Here is a 13,860-nt window from a genome sequence, read left to right as displayed (position 1 = left end):
GAATGGCAACTGCCCGAAGCAGCAGCACAGATCTTTCAGTGCAAAACAACTCCACCTGCCTCATGAACTTCACATAGCATCAGCTGTCCTGGCAGCTATCTAGGAAACCCTGTTGGGTCACTTCCGGTCCCATGCCCATTGAGCCCAGGGGGATGGAATCAAGCAGCTTGAGCACCCACACAAAACTAACATGGAGCTCCTCACTCAAGGCGCTCCAATCTCCACAGCCAAAGACAAGTTCAGTGCCCAAGCCATTTCCCGCTGCCATGGAAACCAAGTGCTCTGGCAGCACATATGTCTGAAAGTGGCTATGACACCTAGGGAAGGGAGTGTGGTGGTGAATGGCAACTGCCCGAAGCAGCAGCACAGCTCTTCCAGTGCCAAAACAACTCCACCTGCCTCATGAACTTCACATAGCATCAGCTGTCCTGGCAACTGTCTAGGAAACCCTGTTGGGTCACTTCCGGTCCCATGCCCATTGAGCCCAGTGGGATGGAATCAAGCAGCTTCAGCACCCACACAAAACGAACATGGAGCTCCTCATTCAAGGCGCTCCACAATTCACGGCCAAAGACAAGTTCAGTGCCCAAGCCATTTCCCGCTGCCATGGAAACCAAGTGCTCTGGCAGCACATATGTCTGAAAGTGGCTATGACACCTAGGGAAGGGAGTGTGGTGGTGAATGGCAACTGCGCGAAGCACCAACACAGCTTTTCCACTGCCAAAACAACTCCACCTGCCTCATGAACTTCACATACCATCAGCTGTCCTGGCAGCTACCTAGGAAACCCTGTAGGGTCACTTCCGGTCCCATGCCCATTGAGCCCAGGGGGATGGAATCAAGCAGCTTGAGCACCCACACAAAACGAACATGGAGCTCCTCACTCAATGCTCTCAAAATTTCATGGCCAAAGACAAGTTCAGTGCCCAAGCCATTTCCCGCTGCCATGGAAACCAAGTGCTCTGGCAGCACATGTGTCTGAAAGTGGATATGACACCTAGGGAAGGGAGTGTGGTGGTGAATGGCAACTGCCCGAAGCAGCAGCACAGCTCTTTCACTGCCAAAACAACTCCACCTGCCTCATGAACTTCATATACCATCAGCTAACCTGGCAGCTATCTAGGAAACCCTGTTGGGTTACTTCCGGTCCCATGCCCATTGAGCCAAGAGGGATGGAATCAAGCAGCTTGAGCACCCACACAAAACTAACATGGAGTTCCTCACTCAAGGCGCTCTAATCTGTATAGCCAATGACAAGTTCAGTCACCACGCCATTTCCCGCTGCCATGGAAACCAAGTGCTCTGGCAGCACATATGTCTGAAAGTGGATATGACACCTAGGGAATGGAGTGTGGTGGTGAGTGTCAAATGCCCGAAGCAGCAGCACAGCTCTTTCAGTGCCAAAACAACTCCACCGGCGTCATGAACTTCACATACCATCAGCTATCCTGGCAGCTATCTAGGAAACCCTGTTGGGTCACTTCCGGTCCCATGCCCAGTGAGTCCAGGGGAACGGAATCAAGCAGCTTGAGCACCCACACAAAACGAACATGGAGCTCCTCACTAAAGGCCCTCAAAATTACATGGCCAAAGTCAAGTTCAGTGCCCAAGCCATTTCCCGCTGCCATGGAAACCAAGTGCTTTGGCAGCACATGTGTCTGAAAGTGGCTATGACACCGAGGGAAGGGAGTGTGGTGGCGAATGGCAACTGCCCGAAGCAGCAGCACAGCTCTTCCAGTGCAAAAACAACTCCACATGCCTCATGAACTTCATATACCATTAGCTGTCCTGGCAGCTATCTAGGAAACCCTGTTGGGTCACTTCCGGTCCCATGCCCATTGATCCCAGTGGGATGGAATCAAGCAGCTTGAGCACCCACACAAAGCTAACATGGAGCTCCTCACTCAGGGCGCTAAATGTGTACAGAGAAAGGCAACTTTAGTGCCCAAGCCATTTCCCGCTGCCATGGAAACCAAGTGCTCTGGCAGCACATATGTCTGAAAGTGGCTATGACACCTAGGGAAGGGAGTGTGGTGGCGAATGGCAACTGCCGGAAGCAGCAGCAAAACAGCTCTTCCAGTTCCAAAACAACTCCACCTGTCTCATGAACTTCACATACCATCAGCTGTCCTGGCATGTATGTTGGACACCTTGTTGTGTCTCTTCCGGTCCCATGCCCATTGAGCCCAGGGGGATGGAATCAAGCAGCTTGAGCACCCACACAAAACTAACATGGAGCTCCTCACTCAAGGCGATCAAATCTGCACAGCGAAAGACAAGTTCAGTGCCCAAGCCATTTCCCGCTGCCATGGAAACCAAGTGCTCTGGCAGCACATATGTCTGAAAGTGGATATGACACCTAGGGAAGGGAGTGTGGTGGTGAATGGCAACTGCCCGAAGCAGCAGCACAGCTCTTCCAGTGCCAAAACAACTCCACCTGCCTCATGAACTTCACATAGCATCAGCTGTCCTGGCAGCTATCTAGGACACCCTGTTGGGTCACTTCCGGTCATATGCCCATTGAGCCCAGGGGGATGGAATCAAGCAGCTTGAGCACCCACACAAAACGAACATGGAGCTCCTCACTCAAGGCGCTCAAATCTGCAGAGCCAAAGACAAGTTCAGTGCCCAAGCCATTTCCCGCTGCAATGGAAACCAAGTGCTCTGGCAGGACATATGTCTGAAAGTGGATATGACACCTAGGGAAGGGAGTGTGGTGGTGAATGGCAACTGCCCGAAGCAGCAGCACAGCTCTTCCACTGCAAAAACAACTCCACCTGCCTCATGAACTTCACATACCATCAGCTGTCCTGGCAGCTATCGAGGAAACCCTGTTGGGTCACTTCCGGTGCCATGCCCATTGAGCCCAGGGGGATGGAATCAAGCAGCTTGAGCACCCACAGAAAACTAACATGGAGCTCCTCACTCAAGGCGCACAAATGTGTACAGAGAAAGGCAAGTTTAGTGCCCAAGCCATTTCCCGCTGCCATGGAAACCAAGTGCTCTGGCAGCACATATGTCTGAAAGTGGCTATGACACCTAGGGAAGGGAGTGTGGTGGTGATTGGCAACTGCCGGAAGCACCAGCAAAACAGCTCTTCCAGTTCCAAAACAACTCCACCTGTCTCATGAACTTCACATACCATCAGCTCTCCTGGCATGTAAGTAGGACACCTTGTTGTGTCACTTCCGGTCCCATGCCCATTGAGCCCAGGGGGATGGAGTCAAGCAGCTTGAGCACCCACACAAAACTAACATGGAGCTCCTCACTCAAGGCGCTCAAATCTGCACAGCCAAAGACAAGTTCAGTGCCTAAGCCATTTCCCGCTGCCATGGAAACCAAGTGCTCTGGCAGCACATATGTCTGAAAGTGGCTATGACACCTAGGGAAGGGAGTGTGGTGGTGAATGGCAACTGCCCGAAGCAGCAGCACAGCTCTTCCAGTGCCAAAACAACTTCACCTGCCTCATGAACTTCACATAGCATCAGCTGTCCTGGCAGCTATCGAGGAAACCCTGTTGGGTCACTTCCAGTCCCATGCCCATTGAGCCCAGGGGGATGGAATCAAGCAGCTTGAGCACCCACACAAAACTAACATGGAGCTCCTCACTCAAGGAGCTCAAATCTGTACAGCCAAAGACAAGTTTAGTGCCCAAGCCATTTCCCGCTGCCATGGAAACCAAGTGCTCTGGCAGCACATATGTCTGAAAGTGGCTATGACACCTAGGGAAGGGAGTGTGGTGGTGAATGGCAACTGCCCGAAGCAGCAGCACAGCTCTTCCAGTGCCAAAACAACTTCACCTGCCTCATGAACTTCACATACCATCAGCTGTCCTGCCAGCTATCGAGGAAACCCTGTTGGGTCACTTCCAGTCCCATGCCCATTGAGCCCAGGGGGATGGAATCAAGCAGCTTGAGCACCCACACAAAACTAACATGGAGCTCCTCACTCAAGGCGCTCCAATCTCCACAGCCAAAGACAAGTTCAGTGCCCAAGCCATTTCCCGCTGCCATGGAAACCAAGTGCTCTGGCAGCACATATGTCTGAAAGTGGCTATGACACCTAGGGAAGGGAGTGTGGTGGTGAATGGCAACTGCCCGAAGCAGCAGCACAGCTCTTCCAGTGCCAAAACAACTCCACCTTCCTCATGAACTTCACATAGCATCAGCTGTCCTGGCAGCTGTCTAGGAAACCCTGTTGGGTCACTTCCGGTCCCATGCCCATTGAGCCCAGTGGGATGGAATCAAGCAGCTTGAGCACCCACACAAAACTAACATGGAGCTCCTCATTCAAGGCGTTCCACAATTCACGGCCAAGGACAAGTTCAGTGCCCAAGCCATTTCCCGCTGCCATGGAAACCAAGTGCTCTGGCAGCACATGTGTCTGAAAGTGGATATGACACCTAGGGAAGGGAGTGTGGTGGTGAATGGCAACTGCCCGAAGCAGCAGCACAGCTCTTCCACTGCAAAAACAACTCCACCTGCCTCATGAACTTCACATAGCATCAGCTGTCCTGGCAGCTATCGAGGAAACCCTGTTGGGTCACTTCCGGTGCCATGCCCATTGAGCACAGGGGGATGGAATCAAGCAGCTTGAGCACCCACAGAAAACTAACATGGAGCTCCTCACTCAAGGCGCACAAATGTGTACAGAGAAAGACAAGTTTAGTGCCCAAGCCATTTCCCGCTGCCATGGAAACCAAGTGCTCTGGCAGCACATATGTCTGAAAGTGGCTATGACACCTAGGGAAGGGAGTGTGGTGGTGATTGGCAACTGCCGGAAGCACCAGCAAAACAGCTCTTCCAGTTCCAAAACAACTCCACCTGTCTCATGAACTTCACATACCATCAGCTCTCCTGGCATGTAAGTAGGACACCTTGTTGTGTCACTTCCGGTCCCATGCCCATTGAGCCCAGGGGGATGGAGTCAAGCAGCTTGAGCACCCACACAAAACTAACATGGAGCTCCTCACTCAAGGCGCTCCACAATTCACGGCCAAAGACAAGTTCAGTGCCCAAGCCATTTCCCGCTGCCATGGAAACCAAGTGCTCTGGCAGCACATATGTCTGAAAGTGGCTATGACACCTAGGGAAGGGAGTGTGGTGGTGAATGGCAACGGCCCGAAGCAGCAGCACAGCTCTTCCAGTGCCAAAACAACTTCACCTGTCTCATGAACTTCACATACCATCAGCTGTCCTGGCAGCTATCGAGGAAACCCTGTTGGGTCACTTCCAGTCCCATGCCCATTGAGCCCAGGGGGAAGGAATCAAGCAGCTTCAGCACCCACACAAAACTAACATGGAGCTCCTCACTCAAGGCGCTCAAATGTGTACAGAGAAAGGCAAGTTTAGTGCCCAAGCCATTTCCCGCTGCCATGGAAACCAAGTGCTCTGGCAGCACATATGTCTGAAAGTGGCTATGACACCTAGGGAAGGGAGTGTGGTGGTGAATGGCAACTGCCCGAAGCAGCAGCACAGCTCTTCCAGAGCCAAAACAACTCCACCTGCCTCATGAACTTCACATACCATCAGCTGTCCTGGCAGCTATCGACGAAACCCCGTTGGGTCACTTCCGGTCCCATGCCCATTGAGCCCAGGGGGATGGAATCAAGCAGCTTGAGCACCCACACAAAACTAACATGGAGGTCCTCACTCAAGGTGCTCAAATCTGTACAGCCAAAGACAAGTTCAGTGCCCAAACCATTTCCCGCTGCCATGGAAACCAAGTGCTCTGGCAGCACATATGTCTGAAAGTGGCTATGACACCTAGGGAAGGGAGTGTGGTGGTGAATGGCAACTGCCCGAAGCAGCAGCACAGATCTTTCAGTGCAAAACAACTCCACCTGCCTCATGAGCTTCACATAGCATCAGCTGTTCTGGCAGCTATCTAGGAAACCCTGTTGGGTCACTTCCGGTCCCATGCCCATTGAGCCCAGGGGGATGGAATCAAGCAGCTTGAGCACCCACACAAAACTAACATGGAGCTCCTCACTCAAGGCGCTCCAATCTCCACAGCCAAAGACAAGTTCAGTGCCCAAGCCATTTCCCGCTGCCATGGAAACCAAGTGCTCTGGCAGCACATATGTCTGAAAGTGGCTATGACACCTAGGGAAGGGAGTGTGGTGGTGAATGGCAACTGCCCGAAGCAGCAGCACAGCTCTTCCAGTGCCAAAACAACTCCACCTGCCTCATGAACTTCACATAGCATCAGCTGTCCTGGCAACTGTCTAGGAAACCCTGTTGGGTCACTTCCGGTCCCATGCCCATTGAGCCCAGTGGGATGGAATCAAGCAGCTTCAGCACCCACACAAAACGAACATGGAGCTCCTCATTCAAGGCGCTCCACAATTCACGGCCAAAGACAAGTTCAGTGCCCAAGCCATTTCCCGCTGCCATGGAAACCAAGTGCTCTGGCAGCACATATGTCTGAAAGTGGCTATGACACCTAGGGAAGGGAGTGTGGTGGTGAATGGCAACTGCCCGATGCAGCAGCACAGCTCTTCCAGTGCAAAAACAACTCCACCTGCCTCATGAACTTCACATAGCATCAGCTGTCCTGGCAGCTATCTAGGACACCCTGTTGGGTCACTTCCGGTCCCATGTCCATTGAGCCCAGGGGGATGGAATCAAGCAGCTTGAGCACCCACACAAAACTAACATGGAGCTCCTCACTCAAGGCGCTCAAATCTCCACAGCCAAAGACAAGTTCAGTGCCCAAGCCATTTCCCGCTGCCATGGAAACCAAGTGCTCTGGCAGCACATGTGTCTGAAAGTGGCTATGACACCTAGGGAAGGGAGTGTGGTGGTGAATGGCAACTGCCCGAAGCAGCAGCACAGCTCTTCCAGTGCCAAAAAAACTCCACCTGCCTCATGAACTTCACATACCATCAGCTGTCCTGGCAGCTATCTAGGAAACCCTGTTAGGTCACTTCCGGTCCCATGCCCATTGAGCCCATTGGGATGGAGTCAAGCAGCTTGAGCACCCACACAAAACTAACATGGAGCTCCTCACTCAAGGCGCTCCAATCTCCACAGCCAAAGACAAGTTCAGTGCCCAAGCCATTTCCCGCTGCCATGGAAACCAAGTGCTCTGGCAGCACATATGTCTGAAAGTGGCTATGACACCTAGGGAAGGGAGTGTGCTGGTGAATGGCAACTGCCCGAAGCAGCAGCACAGCTCTTCCAGTGCCAAAACAACTCCACCTTCCTCATGAACTTCACATAGCATCAGCTGTCCTGGCATGTATGTTGGACACCTTGTTGTGTCACTTCCGGTCCCATGCCCATTGAGCCCAGTGGGATGGAATCAAGCAGCTTCAGCACCCACACAAAACTAACATGGAGCTCCTCATTCAAGGCGCTCCACAATTCACGGCCAAAGACAAGTTTAGTGCCCAAGCCATTTCCCGCTGCCATGGAAACCAAGTGCTCTGGCAGCACATATGTCTGAAAGTGGCTATGACACCTAGGGAAGGGAGTGTGGTGGTGAATGGCAACTGCCCGAAGCAGCAGCACAGCTCTTCCAGTGCAAAAACAACTCCACCTGCCTCATGAACTTCACATACCATCAGCTCTCCTGGCAGCTATCGAGGAAACCCTGTTGGGTCACTTCCGGTCCCATGCCCATTGAGCCCAGTGGGATGGAATCAAGCAGCTTGAGCACCCACACAAAACTAACATGGAGCTCCTCACTCAAGGCGCACAAATGTGTACAGAGAAAGGCAAGTTTAGTGCCCAAGCCATTTCCCGCTGCCATGGAAACCAAGTGCTCTGGCAGCACATATGTCTGAAAGTGGCTATGACACCTAGGGAAGGGAGTGTGGTGGTGATTGGCAACTGCCGGAAGCACCAGCAAAACAGCTCTTCCAGTTCCAAAACAACTCCACCTGTCTCATGAACTTCACATACCATCAGCTCTCCTGGCATGTAAGTTGGACACCTTGTTGTGTCACTTCCGGTCCCATGCCCATTGAGCCCAGGGAGATGGAGTCAAGCAGCTTGAGCACCCACACAAAACTAACATGGAGCTCCTCACTCAAGGCGCTCAAATCTGCACAGCCAAAGACAAGTTCAGTGCCCAAGCCATTTCCCGCTGCCATGGAAACCAAGTGCTCTGGCAGCACATATATCTGAAAGTGGCTATGACACCTAGGGAAGGGAGTGTGGTGGTGAATGGCAACTGCCCGAAGCAGCAGCACAGCTCTTCCAGTGCCAAAACAACTTCACCGGCCTCATGAACTTCACATAGCATCAGCAGTAATGGCAGCTATCGAGGAAACCCTGTTGGGTCACTTCCAGTCCCATGCCCATTGAGCCCAGGGGGAAGGAATCAAGCAGCTTCAGCACCCACACAAAACTAACATGGAGCTCCTCACTCAAGGCGCTCCACAATTCACGGCCAAAGACAAGTTCAGTGCCCAAGCCATTTCCCGCTGCCATGGAAACCAAGTGCTCTGGCAGCACATATGTCTGAAAGTGGCTATGACACCTAGGGAAGGGAGTGTGGTGGTGAATGGCAACTGCCCGAAGCAGCAGCACAGTTCTTCCAGTGCAAAAACAACCCCACCTGCCTCATGAACTTCACATAGCATCAGCTGTCCTGGCAGCTATCTAGGACACCCTGTTGGGTCACTTCCGGTCATATTCGCATTGAGCCCAGGGGGATGGAATCAAGCAGCTTCAACACCCACAGAAAACTAACATGGAGCTCCTCACTCAAGGCGCACAAATGTGTACAGAGAAAGGCAAGTTTAGTGCCCAAGCCATTTCCCGCTGCCATGGAAACCAAGTGCTCTGGCAGCACATATGTCTGAAAGTGGCTATGACACCTAGGGAAGGGAGTGTGGTGGTGATTGGCAACTGCCGGAAGCAGCAGCAAAACAGCTCTTCCAGTTCCAAAACAACTCCACCTGTCTCATGAACTTCACATACCATCAGCTCTCCTAGCATGTATGTTGGACACCTTGTTGTGTCACTTCCGGTCCCATGCCCATTGAGCCCAGGGGGATGGAGTCAAGCAGCTTCAGCACCCACACAAAACTAACATGGAGCTTCTCACTCAAGGTGCTCAAATCTGCACAGCCAAAGACAAGTTCAGTGCCCAAGCCATTTCCCGCTGCAATGGAAACCAAGTGCTCTGGCAGCACATATGTCTGAAAGTGGCTATGACACCTAGGGAAGGGAGTGTGGTGGTGAATGGCAACTGCCCGAAGCAGCAGCACAGCTCTTCCAGTGCCAAAACAACTCCACCTGCCTCATGAACTTCACATACCATCAGCTGTCCTGGCAGCTATCGAGGAAACCCTGTTGGGTCACTTCCAGTCCAATGCCCATTGAGCCCAGGGGGATGGAATAAAGCAGCTTGAGCACCCACACAAAACGAACATGGAGCTCCTCACTCAAGGCGCTCAAATCTCCACAGCCAAAGACAAGTTCAGTGCCCAAGCCATTTCCCGCTGCCATGGAAACCAAGTGCTCTGGCAGCACATGTGTCTGAAAGTGGCTATGACACCTAGGGAAGGGAGTGTGGTGGTGAATGGCAACTGCCCGAAGCAGCAGCACAGCTCTTCCAGTGCAAAAACAACTCCACCTGCCTCATGAACTTCACATACCATCAGCTGTCCTGGCAGCTATCTAGGAAACCCCGTTGGGTCACTTCCGGTCCCATGCCCATTGAGCCCAGTGGGATGGAATCAAGCAGCTTGAGCACCCACACAAAACTAACATGGAGCTCCTCACTCAAGGTGCTCAAATCTGTACAGCCAAAGACAAGTTCAGTGCCCAAACCATTTCCCGCTGCCATGGAAACCAAGTGCTCTGGCACCACATATGTCTGAAAGTGGCTATGACACCTAGGGAAGGGAGTGTGGTGGTGAATGGCAACTGTCCGAAGCAGCAGCACAGCTCTTTCAGTGCAAAACAACTCCACCTGCCTGATGAACTTCACATACCATCAGCTGTCCTGGCAGCTATCTAGGAAACCCTGTTAGGTCACTTCCGGTCCCATGCCCATTGAGCCCATTGGGATGGAGTCAAGCAGCTTGAGCACCCACACAAAACTAACATGGAGCTCCTCACTCAAGGCGCTCCAATCTCCACAGCCAAAGACAAGTTCAGTGCCCAAGCCATTTCCCGCTGCCATGGAAACCAAGTGCTCTGGCAGCACATATGTCTGAAAGTGGCTATGACACCTAGGGAAGGGAGTGTGCTGGTGAATGGCAACTGCCCGAAGCAGCAGCACAGCTCTTCCAGTGCCAAAACAACTCCACCTTCCTCATGAACTTCACATAGCATCAGCTGTCCTGGCATGTATGTTGGACACCTTGTTGTGTCACTTCCGGTCCCATGCCCATTGAGCCCAGTGGGATGGAATCAAGCAGCTTCAGCACCCACACAAAACTAACATGGAGCTCCTCATTCAAGGCGCTCCACAATTCACGGCCAAAGACAAGTTTAGTGCCCAAGCCATTTCCCGCTGCCATGGAAACCAAGTGCTCTGGCAGCACATATGTCTGAAAGTGGCTATGACACCTAGGGAAGGGAGTGTGGTGGTGAATGGCAACTGCCCGAAGCAGCAGCACAGCTCTTCCAGTGCAAAAACAACTCCACCTGCCTCATGAACTTCACATACCATCAGCTGTCCTGGCAGCTATCGAGGAAACCCTGTTGGGTCACTTCCGGTCCCATGCCCATTGAGCCCAGTGGGATGGAATCAAGCAGCTTGAGCACCCACACAAAACTAACATGGAGCTCCTCACTCAAGGCGCACAAATGTGTACAGAGAAAGGCAAGTTTAGTGCCCAAGCCATTTCCCGCTGCCATGGAAACCAAGTGCTCTGGCAGCACATATGTCTGAAAGTGGCTATGACACCTAGGGAAGGGAGTGTGGTGGTGATTGGCAACTGCCGGAAGCACCAGCAAAACAGCTCTTCCAGTTCCAAAACAACTCCACCTGTCTCATGAACTTCACATACCATCAGCTCTCCTGGCATGTAAGTTGGACACCTTGTTGTGTCACTTCCGGTCCCATGCCCATTGAGCCCAGGGGGATGGAGTCAAGCAGCTTGAGCACCCACACAAAACTAACATGGAGCTCCTCACTCAAGGCGCTCAAATCTGCACAGCCAAAGACAAGTTCAGTGCCCAAGCCATTTCCCGCTGCCATGGAAACCAAGTGCTCTGGCAGCACATATATCTGAAAGTGGCTATGACACCTAGGGAAGGGAGTGTGGTGGTGAATGGCAACTGCCCGAAGCAGCAGCACAGCTCTTCCAGTGCCAAAACAACTTCACCGGCCTCATGAACTTCACATAGCATCAGCAGTAATGGCAGCTATCGAGGAAACCCTGTTGGGTCACTTCCAGTCCCATGCCCATTGAGCCCAGGGGGAAGGAATCAAGCAGCTTCAGCACCCACACAAAACTAACATGGAGCTCCTCACTCAAGGCGCTCCACAATTCACCGCCAAAGACAAGTTCAGTGCCCAAGCCATTTCCCGCTGCCATGGAAACCAAGTGCTCTGGCAGCACATATGTCTGAAAGTGGCTATGACACCTAGGGAAGGGAGTGTGGTGGTGAATGGCAACTGCCCGAAGCAGCAGCACAGCTCTTCCAGTGCAAAAACAACCCCACCTGCCTCATGAACTTCACATAGCATCAGCTGTCCTGGCAGCTATCTAGGACACCCTGTTGGGTCACTTCCGGTCATATTCCCATTGAGCCCAGGGGGATGGAATCAAGCAGCTTCAACACCCACAGAAAACTAACATGGAGCTCCTCACTCAAGGCGCACAAATGTGTACAGAGAAAGGCAAGTTTAGTGCCCAAGCCATTTCCCGCTGCCATGGAAACCAAGTGCTCTGGCAGCACATATGTCTGAAAGTGGCTATGACACCTAGGGAAGGGAGTGTGGTGGTGATTGGCAACTGCCGGAAGCAGCAGCAAAACAGCTCTTCCAGTTCCAAAACAACTCCACCTGTCTCATGAACTTCACATACCATCAGCTCTCCTAGCATGTATGTTGGACACCTTGTTGTGTCACTTCCGGTCCCATGCCCATTGAGCCCAGGGGGATGGAGTCAAGCAGCTTCAGCACCCACACAAAACTAACATGGAGCTTCTCACTCAAGGTGCTCAAATCTGCACAGCCAAAGACAAGTTCAGTGCCCAAGCCATTTCCCGCTGCAATGGAAACCAAGTGCTCTGGCAGCACATATGTCTGAAAGTGGCTATGACACCTAGGGAAGGGAGTGTGGTGGTGAATGGCAACTGCCCGAAGCAGCAGCACAGCTCTTCCAGTGCCAAAACAACTCCACCTGCCTCATGAACTTCACATACCATCAGCTGTCCTGGCAGCTATCGAGGAAACCCTGTTGGGTCACTTCCAGTCCAATGCCCATTGAGCCCAGGGGGATGGAATCAAGCAGCTTGAGCACCCACACAAAACTAACATGGAGCTCCTCACTCAAGGAGCTCAAATCTGTACAGACAAAGACAAGTTCAGTGCCCAAACCATTTCCCGCTGCCATGGAAACCAAGTGCTCTGGCACCACGTATGTCTGAAAGTGGCTAAGACACCTAGGGAAGGGAGTGTGGTGGTGAATGGCAACTGCCCGAAGCAGCAGCACAGCTCTTTCAGTGCCAAAACAACTCCACCTGCCTCATGAACTTCACATAGCATCAGCTGTCCTGGCAGCTATCTAGGAAACCCTGTTGGGTCACTTCCGGTCCCATGCCCATTGAGCCCAGTGGGATGGAATCAAGCAGCTTCAGCACCCACACAAAACTAACATGGAGCTCCTCATTCAAGGCGCTCCACAATTCACGGCCAAAGACAAGTTTAGTGCCCAAGCCATTTCCCGCTGCCATGGAAACCAAGTGCTCTGGCAGCACATATGTCTGAAAGTGGCTATGACACCTAGGGAAGGGAGTGTGGTGGTGAATGGCAACTGCCCGAAGCAGCAGCACAGCTCTTCCAGTGCAAAAACAACTCCACATGCCTCATGAACTTCACATACCATCAGCTGTCCTGGCATGTATGTTGGACACCTTGTTGTGTCACTTCCGGTCCCATGCCCATTGAGCCCAGGGGGATGGAATCAAGCAGCTTGAGCACCCACACAAAACTAACATGGAGCTCCTCACTCAAGGCGCACAAATGTTTACCTAGAAAGGCAAGTTTAGTGCCCAAGCCATTTCCCGCTGCCATGGAAACCAAGTGCTCTGGCAGCACATATGTCTGAAAGTGGATATGACACCTAGGGAAGGGAGTGTGGTGGTGATTGGCAACTGCCGGAAGCAGCAGCAAAACAGCTCTTCCAGTTCCAAAACAACTCCACCTGTCTCATGAACTTCACATACCATCAGCTCTCCTGGCATGTATGTTGGACACCTTGTTGTGTCACTTCCGGTCCCATGCCCATTGAGCCCAGGGGGATGGAGTCAAGCAGCTTGAGCACCCACACAAAACTAACATGGAGCTCCTCACTCAAGGCGCTCAAATCTGCACAGCCAAAGACAAGTTCAGTGCCCAAGCCATTTCCCGCTGCCATGGAAACCAAGTGCTCTGGCAGCACATATGTCTGAAAGTGGCTATGACACCTAGGGAAGGGAGTGTGGTGGTGAATGGCAACTGCCCGAAGCAGTAGCACAGCTCTTCCAGTGCAAAAACAACTCCACCTGCCTCATGAACTTCACATACCATCAGCTGTCCTGGCAGCTATCTAGGACACCCTGTTGGGTCACTTCCGGTCATATTCCCATTGAGCCCAGGGGGATGGAATCAAGCAGCTTGAGCACCCACACAAAACTAACATGGAGCTCCTCACTGAAGGCGCTCAAATCTGCACAGCCAAAGACAAGT

Source organism: Ochotona princeps, chromosome 9, assembly GCF_030435755.1.
Source record: "Ochotona princeps isolate mOchPri1 chromosome 9, mOchPri1.hap1, whole genome shotgun sequence".
Taxonomy (NCBI): Eukaryota; Metazoa; Chordata; class Mammalia; order Lagomorpha; family Ochotonidae; genus Ochotona; species Ochotona princeps.
The sequence above is the reverse complement of the archived record's forward strand: the minus strand, read 5'-3'. Positions refer to the sequence as shown.